Source organism: Pseudopipra pipra, chromosome 9 (genome assembly GCF_036250125.1).
Source record: "Pseudopipra pipra isolate bDixPip1 chromosome 9, bDixPip1.hap1, whole genome shotgun sequence".
Lineage (NCBI taxonomy): Eukaryota > Metazoa > Chordata > Aves > Passeriformes > Pipridae > Pseudopipra > Pseudopipra pipra.
Window position 1 is genome coordinate 15,387,508 of NC_087557.1, and position 19,243 is coordinate 15,406,750.

The following is a 19,243-nucleotide window of genomic DNA, read 5'->3' on the forward strand; positions in this document are numbered from 1 at the left end:
CATTTGGAAGGTGGTCAGACAGCCTGAGCTTTCTAACAGTAACTGCTATTCAGTAAGATTTAATTAAGGCTCACAAAACTAGTTAATTCTCCTAAAAAGTCAATTGTCTTTCCTGACTACTCCTTGATTTTACCTTTTATTTAATTCAAGCAACAGTCCTTATGGCAGTGTGATTTATTGTAATTAATTGCTAGTTGATGATGTTCCTCATGCTAAGTGCAGATGTTAGGCTTTGCAAAAGTCAAATATGAGATATTTTCAGTTTAAGATCAGCTCCATTTTCAGAAGCTAGTGACGTCACCATTTTTTTCTTAACAGATCATATCATGGTACACAAGAAATCTGATTCTGCAGAACTGCAAAATCCAAAGAAGATAATGAAAATTCATAAAGAATTGACAAAAAGAAGAGGAAGGATATTCCTGAAGAAGCTGTATCTGTAGGAGAGTTTCTATTACAGGTAACTGGAGTAAGTCCCTCAGGAGTCTTCTGTTTTCATCTATTTATTAAACAACTAAGAGAATAAGACAAACTATAAATTAATTATAGTTGCCAGCGACATAAAGTCAAGGAAGTGGTGAACACAGATAATGCAACTCATAGACAACAGGGGGCCAAATTTTCTCCTTGCTTACACCTGTTCAATCTTACTGAAGTCAATGGGATTGGACAGGTGTAACTGAGGAGAGAATGTAGCCTCAGGCCCTTTCTACAAAGGGGTGGAGAGCTGGTGAAAGATGTTTAATGTTAATAAATATGAAGTCTTATCCATTAGTCTGAGATGCAAAAAAGACAAAGAATGAAGTGAGCAGAGAGATGAGGTGCACAAGTGCCCAAAGTGTGGGTAGTTTGCATACAGGAGCTCAGATGGTTTCAGGGGATGCTGTGAGATCTCAGCCCAACCCAAAGCCAGGTAGCTTTTGTGGTGGCTCAGGGGAGTTGCACTGATGAAAGATTTTGAGTGTTTAGGTCTGTGTGCACAACCTGCAAGGCAGATTGGAGCATAGCATATGGCTGTCATGCTATTTATCGGTGACTTACAAATACAGTAGCACTGACTACCTCTTATAAATTAATAGTGTTGTCTCAAAAACAGATTAAGTGCCAGTACCTCTCAGCCCTGTAGTTCTCACTCAAACTGTTCATCAGACTCTTGTCTGATAAAAGGTATCCACAGCCTTATGTATTCATTCACAATCTAAATCTCAGGTTACCAAGGTAACAAGCAGGTTAATCAGCTCCACCACACTTTCCTTAATTGAGGGAGAGTACTTCATTCTCCACTTCAGTCAGCTAAGCACAATAGCCTTTTTTAGTTGGCTCTCGTAGACTGTTTTTGATCCACTTGACTCTGAGACAGTTCCCTTCTCCAACTATAGTATACAGTACTGTACAGTAACAACAAACGTGATTGAATTGCTGAATTACACAATGTGCTTTCTGACTGTCTTGTGCTACAATGTTCATACATAATTTATGTTGGAATTGCATTAGGCTGTGTCCTTTGCATGAGATTGGCTGTCTTGTAGCTTATAGCACCAGCCCTGTGACGGAGGTGGGGCAGAGCCATTCTGCACCAGCATGGCTTTGTGAGTGGCCCATGGCTGAAACAGAATGGGGGTTCATAGGAGACTGAGGAGCCTTTCCTTGGCTCTGCCTGTGTGTCTGAGGTATGTTCCCTGTCTCAGTTCTCTGTCAGTAAAAGCAGTCCTCCATCAGTATAAGAGAAGATAATTTCCTACAAATGTATTACTGATTTGGATTCAGATTGTGTGTGATGCACTCCAAGGCAATCTGTGACACTTTCTCATTTTTTTCTGAGACACCTTACCACTAAAATTTTAAAAGAAAGTAAGCACCGTGCTGTATCGAGTGTTTTTTGTGAGCAACCAGATCTTAGCCTTAGCCCCCCTCACCACCAGAATCTCAAAGATCACAATGTTTCCTAAAAGGACTTCAAGTCATCAGCCATACTTCTTGCAAACTGCTTAAGCAGGGAAGTATTAACTGTCACTGAAATGCAGCCATTTGTGCAGTGTAGCGTGTATTTATCATGCACAGAAATAGTGTCTAGCAATTGCAGACAGAAAGTAAACTGCTTGTAACAACTGGAGGGGGATTAGAGCAGGAAGAATGAATTAGAACTGCAATATTAATAAAACTGATGCAACTCATGGCAGAGAGTCTGGACTTTTATTTATATACATGTGGATGAATCTATGGTTTTGTATCTCAGGAGCCATAACAACACTGCCTTCTAATGCCAGACTGGAGAGTGAACTAAGTAGCAAAACTTTGCCCTAGTTCATAAGTGCCAGGTTTTCAATGACCTCTTCAGACACCCTTCCCTAGCCACCAATGTAACCCTAAATCCACCTAAAGCCACTCAAGTGTCCCTAAATTTGAAAGGAAAAAAAAAGTAAAGAAGTACTAAGAATTTTAAACCAGCACATTCTTTTTGTGTTTGTTGCTGTAAACATGAAAGGTTGATTTGTGATGAGACCAGTATACAGCTAGCTTCAAATTTTCACCAGTATGCCTGCTACTAGCAGCGTCTTTTTATTTATTGTGGTGTGTGCCTCTCTTTAAGTTTGGGAATCATCAAAATAGGGTAGAGTCAGCCTTTGTAATGCAACCCTCTAGGAACAATTCTATTCAGTCAAAGTAATACTGAGACCTTGGAGAGGAGAATTGATCTAAAAAGCATAATTTTTTTTAAGAGAAGCCCTCGCACCAACCTTCTATTCTATATTATCATTAACAATTTCTGCTAACCCAGGAAGATACAGTGCTTTCTGAAGTACAAGCCAAAGCTCGCTCAGCTGTGTTAGAAACAGATTTTTGAATCCCTTAGTTCCTCAAGTCTTTAATACTGCCTGTAAATCTTGACAAATTACTTTTTCAGGCTTCAAACAATGTTTTTTTATGAACTTTTCCAACTGTCACCTTGAGAAACAGCTAAATGACCCAAGAACTACTTACATTTTTTGCACTGTGTAAACCAAAATTTCACAACTGCCTATCATTTGAAATATTGTATCCCTCTGTCTTATAACAAAATTAAACAACCCATGACCCCAAACCCTCACACAATCATGTTTGCTGTTTCCTCTTGACTGTATATTATATAAAACCAGTTCCCATGTCTGGGGTCCCAAGTAACCAAAAGAGAAATTAGTTACTTTTTAAATGAAAAAGACTTGAAGTTTAAAAAAGTAGAGGTTACTCTGCAGATGAGAAAATGTACATCTTGCATACCAACAAGAAAGTACATACTCAATGTAACTTCTGCGGGAGAGGAGAGAGGGATGGATCCACACAGTCAGACAGCTTCACTGCATGTATGCCCATACTTCTGCCTAAGAAGAAAAAACCACATTCACAGCACCAAAGCCCATTTCAGCATGCTGTGCTTACTAGTGTTAAGAAAATGTTATTGCCTTGTCTTCAGTTAATTTGCTTGAGATGCTAAACAAAGATGCACAGTGGCAATCAAGAAACTTATAGTGGTAGTTCAAAGAGAAACAAAAAGTAATACTGAGGGTAAGACCAGTACCATGAGGACAGTTGCAGCTGGTGAATTACTAGCAAAGAAAGTGAGCCAAAGAGATATTCCTTCTGTTTTTTCCTCTGGTACTTCCACGATGGTCACAGAAATGCTCACCTGATTTTAGTCACTTCAGTATCTTTTTTCATTCATATACACCTAAGAGAATGCATGTCTCTTCATTTAGAATAAAATGTTTTTGCTGCTTATTTATGTATCATTTTTGACTGTCAAAAGTTTTGGAAAAATGTGCTTGTGGTAGTAAAGCACTCTCAATTATTTTACAATTAAAAAAGGAATCAGAAAAGAAAATTCTTAAGAAATGCGTATAGTGAGTTCAGCCCAGAGATTATTCAGAAATTAACCCAAAATAATGCTCATTACAAAGCAGCTGGAAGTATTTATTCCTTGTTAATTTGGAGGTTTATTAATCTCTTTTCTATATATCCACTTGGAAGTGCCCTTAATGGCTATGTACTTCTGCAGTCTTCCTGTGTTCACAGTGTTCTAATTAAAAAAAAAAAAAGACACAAAAAGACAAGCCAAACAAGTTTCAAAATTTAATAAAATAAGAAAGATAATAATTTCTATCTTGGTGATATGAAACAAAAATACAATAGTCAGTATCAATGGGATGTGAGATTATTCCCACTTGTGAAAAACACCTCCATAACTCATTTGTGACTAAGGCAGTTTTGAATTATGAGATTTGCAGTTCACTCGTGGGATAAATTACATACTCCTTGGATAACCATTATGTATCTGGCAATGTCTGTATCATTCACAGCTTAGGGTAACAGCAAGAGGCTGTGCTTTCCTGTTGCTTTAGTGAGTGTGCTCTTCAAACATTTATTGTACAATAGTTATTGCAGGGGATAAATAATGCATATGAGGGAACAAAATTTACATTATAAGTTGATTAAACTGCTTAACAGTTTTTAGCCGCTTTCTAAATAAGGATTTTTAACCAGATTTAATCTATGCAGTGTTTCATGTCCAAAGAACTAGCATTTAATCTCTGTTTAACTGAAATTTAGTTAGCAATGTTGACACCTCTGCATTTTAACACTGGGACTTCTTTGTGAGACACAATCCCTTTCACTCAACTTAATATCCCATCTTGGTCTCTAAGGGAAAATAATTGAGTTTAGGCTAGTTCTAAATAGCGATAAGGACAGGGAACACAGATGGGTATTTCATTGATTAACACTAACACTGGCCTAAGGCCTTGGTGTCAGGCATTAGATTAGGACATTACTGAGAGAATGACAGAGTTTTGGCACTTTATTCCTCCTCAATAACATTCTTTCACATATTAAGTTTATCCCACCCTAGGTAGCTACTTTATCATGCAGAAGGCCTTAATCCACTGATGTGACTCTATCTGCTTTCACTTTGATGCTGCCTCTGTTTACAAGAGTAATGCAGCCTGTGTAAGACAAAGTACTCGTGACAAGAACAACTGAATAAGGCTTTTAGATGCACAGAGCTCTGACCTAAAAAAAAAGAAAAAAAACTTCAATAAACTTCAAAATACTCCAAACCAAAAGAGAAGGGAAAAAAATCAACAAAAACCAGAGGCTTTTTGAAATGAAGTTATGTTGTTTGCATCATGAAGAAACAGACATGAGTTTTCCATCAAGAAGATTCAACTTTACTGATCTTCTTGTACTGCACTTTATCTTTTCTTCACCTTTGACCTTCCTTTCAGTGTCTCCTCAAGGCATCATGAACGTAAGCCTTGTGGTGTTCTTTTAGAAGTAGGATTGCTGCTATCCCCTCTGGTGAATTTAAGCAGCTGTTGGAGTCAGTGACAAGGTTGGCTGCAGATTTGGTATACTGGCTGGGAAAGAGATTATGGGTCAGTCCCCAGTGCTGGGAGACAAAAGATTCAAGTAGTTCAGGATTTTTTGGATATCCGAAAAAGATTTCATGAAATTTGTAAAGATCTAACAGTGTACTGCAGGTTTCATGTGGTCTAAACAGCTTATAGCAAGTAAAACTCTAGGTAGCCAGTAAGTGGTGTTTTCACAGCAATGCTGTTTTGCAGAGGTGTATGAGATCTAGTGCAATATAATTCCACAAAATTGCATTGCTGCAGACAGAAACTAGTGACTCTTAGCTCTTACAGGAACTGTGACTATAAGGTAGAGTGCCAATTTTATGAAACTTGATCTAGATTATTGCTGTATTTATTACAGGAAACCTGAGTTGCTGGTGAGGCTTTTTGCCTCTAGTTAATAGGAGATTTAACAGACTGGCTACTGAGTGGCATTTTAGATAACTTTTTTAAAGCTTGTTTAAAGAGATGATTGCAAATTTACTTAACTTATTCCAAATCATGGAAATATTTTTGAAACTTCTGAAAGACAATAGAGTTATGGGCAGCAAGACAAAGATTTTGATCAGATTGGTTTGAATCTAAGGGAGGTTTTCCTCCTACAAACACAGACCTATTTAGTTTTGCTTGGAATGTCACTGTACCAGGATTCTGACCGAAGGTAGGAAAGGAAATTGCTTTCTTTCAAAGTTTCAGACAGCTTACAAGAATTGGTATTGTAAGCCTGCTGTGAATGTTGGCAACAAGAAAATGTTATATTGTATTTTTATATTCGCACATAAAATAGTCCTATTAAGATTGTTTAAAATCATCCACATGACATAGGGGTTATCTTAAATTGTTCCTGTTTACATTGACTGAAAATCTAGCCTTCAGTGTTCAGACAGAAACACGTGTTCTTTTCACTTAAACTGGTGCAGAAGAGAAGTAACTTCATGTGAGTCAGTGGAGCTGAATGAGGACCAGAAAAAAAGATCCTGTCTGATGGGTGGTATTTTTTTGCATGCACTGAGATATCACACTATTTCTCCTTTAGAAGAAAGAGTGAAAACTTATCATGTGACTTTTCCATCCTTTAATTTTATATGTTTTATATGCTTTATAGTTTGGACACTGTATGGACAGTTTGTTGTTCAATTTCCATCATAAATTACGTGAATTTTGCCTGAATTTCCCAGCCAAAATCCTTTCTGACATTATCTCTTTAGAACACTATGACAATTTTTATAATGATAGTAACTCTAGTGATTTGTGTTACAGAGAATGCAAAAGCGGCTTCCAATTCTACTTTCCAGATCATGAACATATAAGGTCTTAACAGTTCAAAAGGTGGTATTTTTTAAAAAATAATATGCTGTATTCGTTAGTTCAGAACGCTGAAGTCATGTGAATGTAACTGTTTGTGCACACCTGTAAGTTTTAAAAAACTCCCTCTTTGAAACACTTATTTTGCAGCCTGTTTTTCTGTGTGGTATATAGAAACTTTGGATTGTTTGGAGGAGAACTGGCTGCAGTTGTGAGGCTTTTGAGTTCTTTATGTGCAGCAATGAACAAGCTGGTTTCAGATTTAAGAACATGGTGTTACTTTGGATCAGGAACACGAGCTTCTCTGTAGTATTTACCCTTCAGTGCAGGACATCCTAAGAGAGAGAGTTTTAAATCTTCATGTCTTTGGGGGTTGTTTTTGTTTGTTTGAAAAGGGATTTTGCCTGTGTAGAAAAATGTAGAACATTTCCTTGAGTCTTCCTGTCAGTGTATGAGTTTAATGCACATTTGAGACATTGGCAGCACTATAATAAGCCACAGTGGTAGTTACCATCTGTCATGTTGCCAAACTATCTCAAGGCGTATTTGTCTTTCTCAGAGAGGAGAGAATATGTCAATGCACATGGAAATGGAAAGAAAAGCTGTGCTTTTAACCCACCCCTACCACATAACCACAACTGGTGCTTCTGGACATATATATAGAGGAGTTTAGCTCCATCTATCCAATATCATGTCCAGAAAGGTAATGCAAAAGTCTAGTCACTCTTCACAGCTTAGTCCACTTTCAAGGCAGCTTCAATTGTAATCTCATGCCACCAAAATATCACTGTTGTTTGATTCATTGGGTCACTGGTAGCCTTCCCACAAACTCAAAAAGTGGCAAGAGACAATGATGAGGTAATGGAGCCTCAGTGAGTCTGGGAATTGAATGGGTGGGCCAAAGCCTCTGCGGGTCATTGCCCTGCTAGGAGCCGTACCTGCTGCGCCATTAAGTAGGCTGCTCCTGGGCAGGGGCAGAGCAGCTGGTGAGCCTTGAAAACACGCGCTGCTCTTGCTCTTTCTGCCTTCAAATGAAATCAGGTGTGTATGTGTCTGGAGGCCAGGGCACCAGCATGACAAAGTCCAGTGGGAAAATGGACCAGGGTAAAAAAAACCCCTTGAAGACCCCACTCTTCATTAGATAAAATCTGCATGGTGGAAAGCTGGTGAAACCAAGTATTAATTCTGAAACACCACAATAATTCGTTGTTTTCACCTTTTAAGTATTTTACAGTTTCTGGAGATAACTAAGAAAAGTGTCTGATTGCGAGCGTCAGACTGGGTATGTGTTGCTCAGAGGCAATTCCTGTATCACTATTGGGGTGCTATTCCCACTGTCACTGGTATCAAATACATTCTCAAGAATCTGATTTTACTGTCTAAAGTGGGATGATCACTGAAGGGTAAAATTGCAGCTTCAGTGTTTATTGAGTGTAGATGGCCAAAAAATACAGGTATCCAACATGTCACACTTCCTTGATAAAATTGGACTATTTTAGAATTAATTTCATCTTAAATGCTGACTTCTGTCTAATTCCAGTCACCTCCTAAGATGACTGTGCATGTGAACGTAAACTAGGCAGTAGTGCAATGGCAGTTTAAATAAAACTGAAAGTCTTTAGGCCCCAACTCAGAATTAAAACTCTTAGAAATGTTGTCTAAGGTGTTGTTTATGCTGCCTGCCCCCATTCTTTGAAAAATGCAGGCTAGCCAAAACTTTTTGATCCTTCTGCTATTAACAGATGGTATATGTAACTAAGGATAAGCTGCGACTATCATTTAGACCGCAAGCAAAGGGGTGAGGGATGCTCCCCTGTGGGTACCCTTAAAAGGCCATAAGCTTGAGTAGCAAAAATGAAAAGGTCTAGTGCTGGTGTTAATTACGCAGAAACCACACAGAAAGTGCTCACTGTCACAGAGTTGAGAGGTTGTGCATCCCTTCCACAGATAAAAGGCATGGTATGAAAACATTTTGCAGAGGACAATGAAGTGAAGATTAGCATAATCTTTTGCAGTATCCTCAGTAAGCTATCCATGAGTGAGCTGCTTTTTTCTCATTCCTTTTGCTCTAATGTCTGGATTTAAGGAATGGCAATGTAAGAATAGGCTTTGTCCTTGAAGCCTGACAGTTGTGTTTTCCCGCCTTCATGTGATCATCCTTGTTGCTAGTGTACTGCTTTTCTGGTAATCAGACAATGGAAGGAAAATGAAGTGTCAGTTTATTGACAGAACTTTACCCTGGCTATGTTTTTTTTTTAATCCAGGCTCATCAGTGCTCTCACACTCTCCATATTTTCTCATTTCTTCAAATCAATAATGTAAAATCTCTTCTATAACTCTTTGGGATGAAAGTAAAAGAAAATAACGCTGGAAAAATCCTAAAAATAGCTCCATGAAACCTAAAAGCAACATAATAGTATAATTCCTCTCTGCTTGGGAGGAGAGTATTTGTGGTGGATGCTTGTTTATCATAGTAAATTGAGCATGCTTTCATACTTACCTTGGCAAAAATGGCTCTTTAGATGCACGTCCTTAGGTGCACAATGTTTAGTTTTAGCATGGAGACTTAGCCATATACATGTTTTGGTTTAACATGAGTATCTCTAGGGCTGACACAGTGGCTAATACTCAAGTTTGTTAGCCACTTTGATCCTGAGTGCCCTGTTTTAAGTCTTGCTACTACTGGTTAAGCTAGCGCTTTGTTACTGCAGGGATAACTGGAGGATTCGGAGTGTTGGGAGGTACTATCCCCAAGATCAAAATATAAAAATAGGTCTGAGGTCAGGGAACTGTACAGACCCCCAGAAGCTTTTCAGTTTTACAGCTGGAGATAGTCTCTTAAGTATATATAAATCGTCATTAGGATTCTGACAAAGAAGTGCACGATGGGATTGCTGCAGGGCAGGCTCTTTGAATCTTATTCCTGATAAAAACCACTTCTGGCTGGCTGACAGGAGACAAGGCAAGTTCAAGGAAGGCATTAAAAACATCTTAAATCTATTGATGGCAGCAGAAGCACTGGGATGAATAATTTGAGATTAGGATGAAGATTTCTGAGTGCAGTCAAAGCAGAGAATTTGGCTCCTGCTGGCAATTCTGGGGAAAAATATGTTTCTGAGTACGGTCAGATTCAAATAATACTGCACAGGATCACCATGAAACTTTCTGAGAGGGAATAGTTGATTTTTTTTTCCTTTATACTGCCCATCCACCCTGAGAAAAACTCTGTCTGATTGAAACACCCCTCTAGCAGAAGGCAGGCTACCTGTGAAGGAGTTCCTTAGCAAAAGGCACCAGCAAGGCAGCAGGTGCTGGCTGCAGTGTGATGGCAGGAGTGAGTTTCAGGGCAGCGATGGGCCCTCTGCCCTGTTAGGAGCAGTTAGGATACTCCCCATGGCTGCTTCTCTTTAACAGAACAGAGGGGCAGGGTCTTTCCACTGCCTCATATGCCCTGAGCAGCCTGGGATGATGGAGGACAAGATGCCTTCAACTACCTGGGGCCAAAGTTTCCTTGGTGAGCAAGGAGAGCCTCATTACTTGTCTTTGCAAATCACTAAGCAATGCAGTTCCTCCCATGCAAGGGCTGCAGGGAGGCTGAGGCTGACTTGGTGTTATTAGCCTTATCCAGGCTGTGCCTCCAACCCTAAGGCTTTGGGTGGCACGTGCTTGTGTCACCCTGTTAGTGGCGGCACAGTTGACAGTGACATTTGGTTTCCTGAATTCTTCATTCCCCAAAATAATGTGAACATTCAGAGTTTTTACAGCAGAGGAGCAGTAACGTATAACCCTTAAATAAGTAATTTCAATGTACCTTTAGACCTACTGCTCTCAGTCAAGGAAAGCATATGCTGCTCATTCATATTTGGACTTTGCATTGATGTAAGAGCACTGAATTGGTTAGAGTATCACACTCAGCACAGGTCTTCATGTGTAAAGCTCTGCTGCTTTTAGCCCTCCTGGAAATATTTACCTCTGTGCAACTGAAGGAAGTATCCATGTCTGTCCACAAATGCAGGTAACTGTAGTAGAATGACTGCTACAGTGTGAGCTGTGGCAGCTCCTTCTGGCAGACTAAAGAAAATTCTTGTAGAAAGACTTTTCCTAAAAATGCAATAGAAATCATGTGAATTTTCTTCCTAACTGATGCTCAATGGAACAATGACTGAAAGACACATCCTTTGTTTGAGACTGGTATCTATGCATATTTGCCACGGAGCATCACCTTGTACCTCCCCAGCACCATCCAGAGCTACCTTGATTTGAAACTCCAGTAGGTTAGTCCTCCTTATGACCTTAGAGGTAATGTTTTTTTCCTATGCTACATGGACAGGGCATCAATATGACTGAAATCCAGCCCAGCAGATACCTGCATTGTGCTGAGTGCAAATGGAAGTGTCTCTGTTAAAAGACAGTTCAGTGAGAGGGTGACAAAAGGACTTACTGGTCCAAGTTATGCTAAGTTCTGTGCTAGCACTGAAAGTGGTTATCAGCCTTTTGTTAAAGAAAAAATAAATTGCAGCTTTTCTATCCAGCCTAGAAATCTGCCCTGACCTAATGCAAGCAGACAGGTTCAGTGCTACTTAAAATTATTTTGCCTCGTCAGTGAACTGTGGTGTTTGCCTGTTCATAAATACTGTGGACACCTTATTGTCTGCTCCACTGCCATCTGACACACAAAATTGAATCAAATACTCACTATATCCAACTTGTTGTCAGATATCAGATACAAAAATAAGCCTACTTCCCTTTGTGTTTTAGCTATCATGTTTTGTTATGTCAGACTCTGGGATCATAGTACATTTGACTGGGTCCCTCTGAAAAAGAACCCAAGTGATCTGCAATTCATGCTGATTTGAGCGAGACAGCAGTTGGTGGGCAGCAGGTAATTGAAAGTTTGCAAGGCATTATACCTAGCTGTCAGCACAGCTCTGGATTTGCATAATTGTTTAAAACATCAGTAAGAATTGTTACATTTAATTACATCTTATTTACAGGGGACTTGCAGTATTTGATTTATTTTTGAGCAACGGAACAGGCTGCCCAGGGAAGCAGTTGAGTCACTATCCCTGGAGGTATTTGAAAGATACGGAGGTGTGGCACTTAGGGACATGGTTTAGTTGTGGACTTGGCAGTGTTGGGTTACTGGCCGGACTTGAAGATCTTAAAGATGTTTTCCAACCTAAACAATTCTGATTCTATATTCGAGAGAATGTTAAGGGAGGTACAAAAAACCTGTACATATAGATAAACAGGAACCAGCAAATTAGAAAGCTCATTATGAATTGGCTAATAATTATTTTCTTCTTTCAGAAGTATTTCCTAATAAGATATCCTTCAAGTACTACAAGTGATAACCATTCAAGCTTCCCACAAGTGCATTGCAACAGGGGTCATGATTTGTGAAGAGAACATAGACATGACAGGAAACAGCTCACAGGTTTCTTGATCACTACAGAACAAGCCAGGTGAGATTTTATTTCTGTTAAAGTACCTTGGAAGTGCAAGGGCTTCTGTGCAGAGGTAGCACAAGAACCTGTTGATCATTCGGGATGGCAAAATTTAAAACACACATAGGCCAGGAAGCCAAATTACACAACAGGCTTCCTATAATGGCTTGCATTTTTAAAAATGCAGTCCACAGTGCTTTCCAATGCATGGCATTTGTGCTTCCACCTTCTCCTAGGAACATTATTCTTCATAAGGTACCTATAGCCAAATGGCATTCAGAATCCTTCATTCCTGTGGTCTGTATTCATGTAGGGTATATCCCGCTTTATTCACTGTTACAAATATTCGCATCAGTATTTGATTTTGTTCACACAAATATTTATGAAACTGCTGCTTCATTCAAAAGAAAATCTGTGAGTGAAAACAGTAGAAGGACTTTAACAAGACCATTAATCTTTTTCTACTTGGCATTCGGTCTTCTCCTCTTGGAGAGCTGTCATTCATCCAATTAGGTGCAGACACAACATTGCAAGCAAATGATTACTCCTTAAGAAACTACCCAGGGAAACAAGCTGTTCACCAGCTCTCCATAGGCTCACCTGCAGCTCACAGAGGAAACTGATGGAGTTCAGTGGGATTATGGGGAATATGAAAAGCTAAACATGTTTTTAAGTGTTGTCAGGATCAGGGCTGATGCACACATCCACCACTATCAGGAGCAGTTTGTGAATTATTAATGATAAGAAAAATTGCCTAAATTAATTGGATAATTTTTTTGTAATGAATAATTTGAGTAGCTCTATTCCTGAATGTCTTTCTGCCCTTGAATAAAGCAATTTGGAAGTGATGCCTGCCTCTTGTTTCGAATGTAGCTAAAGCTTCAATTAGGCTTGCCTACACTGAAACTTGACATACCAGTTTCTTTCACGTATTTGTACAGAGAAGCAAGTCTGTATTTGGGTTGTATTTTTTCAGGGTTTGAAGTCTTGTTCAAAGATCTTGAAAAATTGAATGACTGAGGACATAGACTGGAATTCTGCCCTTCAGTTTATGTTCAAAATCAAAAACATGCAAAGTTTGGTAGTATCTGAGCTTCATCTGATAAGGCATACATTAAAGTATAAAAAGAAAGCCCAGAAATAGGAGACTTGTCAGTTTGAATGTTAGTTAAATAAGTACATAAGATAAACAGTTCAGTGAGGGTTATGTAGCTGAATTTTCAATCAGGATGCACAAAAGGCTGTTACAACAGCATCTTCCATTACTAAAAACATGTAGGATTTGATGCACAAAGTAGCAGATATAGTTTTCAGAGGAAAATCTACAAGTCTTAACAAATCTTCCTTTTCAAATTAAATGTTATTAACCAACCCAGAGCACTAGAAATCCCCCTAACCCCAAGCTCTTTTAAAAATCCAATATGCAGCAGTTTTTGACTGTTCATTTGCCACTTAATTAGCACTGAAAAATCTTTCTTTCACAACTGTTTATTTCACACCTGCAAACAGGTACTGCATGCTACTAAATTTAGTTAAATGCATCCCTGTTTTTGGTTTTAATCTTAAAATAAATTACTGTTGCCATTCTGTTGAATATAATTGGATGAATAGCTGCAAATCTGTGATACTATCACTAAATTTCTATGTGGTACAATACACTGTTAAACTATTTTGCTTCATTATTGTATTAAGTTTGAAATAATCAACCCAGAAATTCAAGAAAAACTAAGATTTTAAAAAAAGAAAGAAGCATTTGATGATAGGTGGACCAAAGTTCTCACTGCTTGTATCTCTGTTGAAGAGAGTTGCTTCCACTAGTGCAAAAAGGTGTATCAGGGACACAGGAGACAGGCAACAGGGCAAGAGCCAAACACAATAGCTCCTAGTGCCACTGTCTGAGGATAAGCCAGTGACTGCCTGGAAGAGTTACTCTGTAAAGTGAGACAGGGAAAAGGTGGAGTTCTGACCTAATCAGGGAATAGAGATGGGTGGAGGTGCAACTCCATGGAGGTCATAAGTGAAGGACTCTCTGTGATTACAGCCCTACTCTGTGGAAATCTAAGGGCTCATTAAAATGTGGTGCATAGTCTTATCTACAAATATAAATTGTCACAAATTAAAGTTTCCTCTTCAGGTTTTAGGGCCTTCCACAGGACTTAGGTTTCTGTCACTAGACAAGAGTTTCCTTTCACATCTACAGACGTTATATATGAAATTTAAGTGCGACTGTTTATTGTGTTTTTTCACGTGTAATTTATCTAGATTCTGCAGGTATACTTTTTTACATTTGTTCTTTGGTGCTAATGTATTTTTTGTAGAATATGTGTAAATAGATATGAGCAAACTGTGTAAAAGTTATTCAGCCACCCAGTGAACCATGTAATCTGTTGATTCATAGAGACAACAGATAATAGAGTGAGATATTTGCTTTACACTGTCTGTATAGTATCTAGGCACAGAGTCAATTTGTGTCCTGTCGGGGCATGTTGTACCACACTATATTATCACTTTGAGGATAGGCAATTTGGGTAATGAATATGTGAGCTGGTTGGGGGTGGAGAAGTATATCTGATATCTATAAAGTGGAAATGTTGAACCAAGGTTTTGGCTTCATCCTGGTTAATTCAAAGCACTATCATCACAGACAAGCTCTTTTGTTATCTTGGAAACAGTACTGTTAATTAGCTTCTATCTTTCCCTTTATCGTATCATAAAAATTGAAACAATGCACTAAACACTGACATTTTCTTTGTACAGCAGGTATGAGTAAAAATGGCATCCCTTTGGGAAAGCACAAAAATTAAATGGAAGTAAACGAGCATTTTGAGAGCAGTTGAAAGAAAATAGTTCCTCTTTGTTATGCTTGATCCAAGGATTCATTTGACCAGGCTGTGCTTATGCTCATCTACTGCAACAGCCCATCACTACTCTGCCGTTCCAGCCACTCCCAACAGCCCTGGGGTTGACAGCTGTGCAAATGAGCAGGAGGTGCAGAGTAATAACAAATAGGCCACCCTCTGTCCACTCCCCAGAATATGCTTCACAGCATCAAATTTTTGTTTTCTTATTAATCCTTCTCTTAACAAATGATCTTGCAAGCTGTTGGCATTTGCATGACTTTTCCAGGATTCCCTGGATTCCTGACAGGTATTTACAAAACAGAATTTACGAAAGAGAGATGTTCCAGGGCTGAACTGCTTCCTCTACTCCAAACATCTTCCCTGTTGATCGTGTGTTGTGCAATGCGGGAAAATCTAGACCTAAGTTCTATGCCAAGTATCAGAATGGGGTTAGCTGTGTTACTCCAGATCTCTGCCCTGAATAATTTGCCCTTTAAATACAGAAATGTAGGTTAATAGATTTAAATTGCTTCTCTCTTGTACTGGTACAACGAGCCTGTTGAAGATGGCTCCAGTATTGCTGTGCAGTCAGGGTAACAGATGACTCTCACAATCAAATATACAGGTAATCCAAAGAAACTCACTCAACCGTACCCTATGTAATGGGAGTACCTAGAATCTGTCAAGCTGAAGTTAGCTCCATCCACCTCCTCTTCCCATCTTCTGATCCTGCCATTGTCACCTGGAGTCATGGCTGAGATTTGAAGCCTGCAGAAGGGAGTGGGATTGAGCTATCCACCCACACTGTGGGTGACTGTCACATCAAGGAAATCTCCATACATCAGATATGAAGCCAAACAGCAAAGGCTTAAAATTGGAAAAGCTGGGTGAAACATATCAAAATCTTCCTTTTTTCCACACTAATGGTTGTTGATTTGTCCATAAGCAATCGTTTCACTCACATCTCACTCAGACCTCCTGATAAGGCCTGCTTCTGACATCTTGATTGGCTTCACTTTGACAAAATTCCTCTAGACTTCAATACAAGTTTTACTTGAATAAATAAAGACTGCAGGTAGTCCCAGAACCTCTCTTGCTTTCATCCCCACACCTTCTACTACATACACCCAGGCTCCTTTTAGCATCTTAATTGCACTTTTCAGGTAAGGCTGGCCAGCCAGAGAGCTACCCCTCTGAGGATAGCTGGGCTGGCCCAAGCAGGCACTCCTCTTCTTACATGTCTGCCAAGTGTCACAGTCACAGAAAAAGGAGGCAGTGTGGTAAAAGTGAGGCTTAGTCATGATTCCTGCAGAGGTATAGAAGTGGGTTTTTTTCCCCTCTAATTAATGCTATTTATTGTCTGTGCTGAGAAGACCTGGTGAAGGTAAAGGTCAGCATTTTGATATGCATTGAACAAACACAACAAAAAGCCAGCCTGTATCAGCGTAGTGGCCAATTAGTGTTTGTGACACTCAGTAGGAGTTTTTTGCAAGACATCTCTCAGCCATGGGTGCCACATGAATTCAGCTTCTTTGTGTGCCTTAGACTGGAATACACCTTGGAAGAGAGCATACAAGGAGGCAGGTTTTGATTGCATTAGAAACATTAATTCTCAATTTTTAGCTGCTTATACAGCACATTTCCTCAGCAATGCCTCATGCTGCTAGTTGTTGCTAAAACATCTCTGGGAATATAGCTTGTAGATACGTTTGCTCTCAGCTTCTGGTAATCTGTTGCAATCTGAAAATGTACCTCCATCTCCAATTACAACAAGGCAACTTGATGCTCATCCATCAGCCACATAGCTTAATGCAAGCAGGGTCAGGGTGAGCTTTTAATGGGACTGGATCACCTCCCTGACTGGAACAACCTATTGCTACTCAACTGTTGTTTCCCATCTCCAACAATCTCAGCAGCTGCAGTGGATGTTTTGGGCCCAGTTGGAGTAGTTGTGTCAAAGCTTTCATTTAGGCCAGGACAACTGCTGAGTTTTGTGCATTCTGCTTGGGTTGGAGCGAATATGTTCAAGCACTGTGTATGGAATAAATAAAATGGACTAGGGAAAATGTGTTACTCTTACTTAGGCCTATCCATTTCTCTTGAAAGCAAAAGATATCCATGGAGGAGATGAAGGACCATGTGTCTAATTTTTAATTGCACAAAATTTTAGTACTGAGGTGACTGCCCTGACTATGGAGGACCTTCTCCTGATGGGGACTGGGACAGAACCCATTGTGCTTATACAGCTTCCTGTCTGGGAAGTTGTTGCTGCCTTACTTGGCTTAGCTATTCCAGAAAAGCGTAACAGAATGGTGAATTCCCCTGCCATCCCAGTACACAGATCTTGTGTGTACGGTATACACAGGAACACTCTGAAAAAGAAGTTAGAAAATGTCATGTGTACTGTGTACTATAAAAATTTCAGTTTATCTTGCATGTATTTTTAATGGCAGCCACTTTCCAACTTCCTTTTGTTCGATACAAACAGCAGACTTGTTCTTGAAGTAAACACTGTTTTAGTCTTCTGTTTTTTCTCTTTTATTTCATTTCAGTTTAGTTTAGTTTAGAGCTTCTGCCTGAGCAGCCAGGGAATATATATAATAGGGCATGAATACATTCTTATAAGTATTAGAACAAGTATGGAAACACAGAGCCCTTAGTGACCTTGTTAGTCCTCTGCTGATCACTTGTGTTTGTTGTTGTAGGAAGGCAAACATAAGTATAGAAGTGTTATTGAACAGAAAACCCTTCAAAAATTTCACCAGTCTTTTGTATTCAAGTCGCAGAGCAATAGGGGGCCACCCTGCTCAGAAAGCATACTTATGCGAGTATTAAGAACTGGCTGAGATAAGAAGTAAAGCTTAAGAGGCCTTCATCATTAGCTGCTAGTGGTGGAGATTAGTGATCCTACTACAGGATTACAGATGGAAAGAGTGCTAGTGTTGGTTAATTGTTCATTAATGCTTGTAAAATAAGATAGCGGTAGTAAAACTTGCTATTGTCTGCTCTCTCAAAGTAAAACAAAATTGAATCTGCTTGTCAATAGCTGTATTGATGTTAACAGGAACATGTTTAACAGATCATTTTACAGTGTAAACTACTATCCACCTCTTTCAACATTGAGACACTATTATCTTAATAAGAAATAATTTATTTTTAAAATAATCTGTTCTCTATATATGCACATTTTATCCTTTTAATTAGCAATGCCTTCACTAGGGCGCTTTTAATATTTCAGAGTTTGCATATGAATCTCAGGTGGAACATTACCTCCCTGTAGCCTCAAGGATTTATTTTATTTACAATACCTTTAGAATTGCCATACCTTATTAGCAGGGAAGGTGTGCAGGCAGGTCCCTCTGCACGGCCTGCCCCAGTGAGGAACCAGCTCTGTCCTGTACCTCCCGTGGTGCCCCAAGCATTGCTCTGCAGCAGGAGCTGTTGGTGGGTGTCCAGCACAGGGACTTTCGGGCCACACATGTGTGCTGGACTGGACTAGCAGGAGTGGGACTACTGCTCCTGGAGCCATGACATTTTCCTCGCACAGCAAAGTGGGTCATCAAGGGTTCTGCAAAGTGCAGTGTGGCAAAAAATGGTTTTATGACAAGGACATACTAGAAAAGAAAATGAGACCCTCCCTTTCTATTAATAAAAAGTAAACTTCAAATGAAATATTAATCCTGGAAATAGAAAAATAATTTCAATGAGGTGTGTGTGTGAAGCATGAGTGTTTTCACAAAAAATTATTTTAGAGCAAGGAATCTCAGCTGTTCAGGAAATAAAAGTAAATGTTTTAAAGCCATATGTGTTAGAGGTTCAGGAAAACTCTGAACATTCCAGGTTACTTCCCTTGTAGGTGCTTGAGCATGAAAATTAAAATCTCTGGGTCTTCACAGAGGACACACCCTGGGAGACTTCATCACAACCTCAGCAGATTTCCCTCTGTGTATCCTTGGTCAAAGATAATGGCTAGAAAAATTGTCGAAGATTATTTGCTCTGCCCTGATCTTGGCTGCTTTATTGGTCCCTTGGCAGCAGTCAGAGGAGCCTAAAGGGTGGCTTTAGCCTAAGCCAGATGCCACTGGCCCTGAGGGACTGCTGCAGCATCCAAACACTGACAGGGCATTGAGAAGTCCTGGCTGGGTCTCTACACAGGCAGCACGAGAGGTGCTTGGTGGTGTGAAAAGCTGCCGTGCTCTGGTAACTGGTCTGAGAGGGGCTGCATGTGTGGTGGAACAAATGCAAATGCTTCTGCTGAATGCCA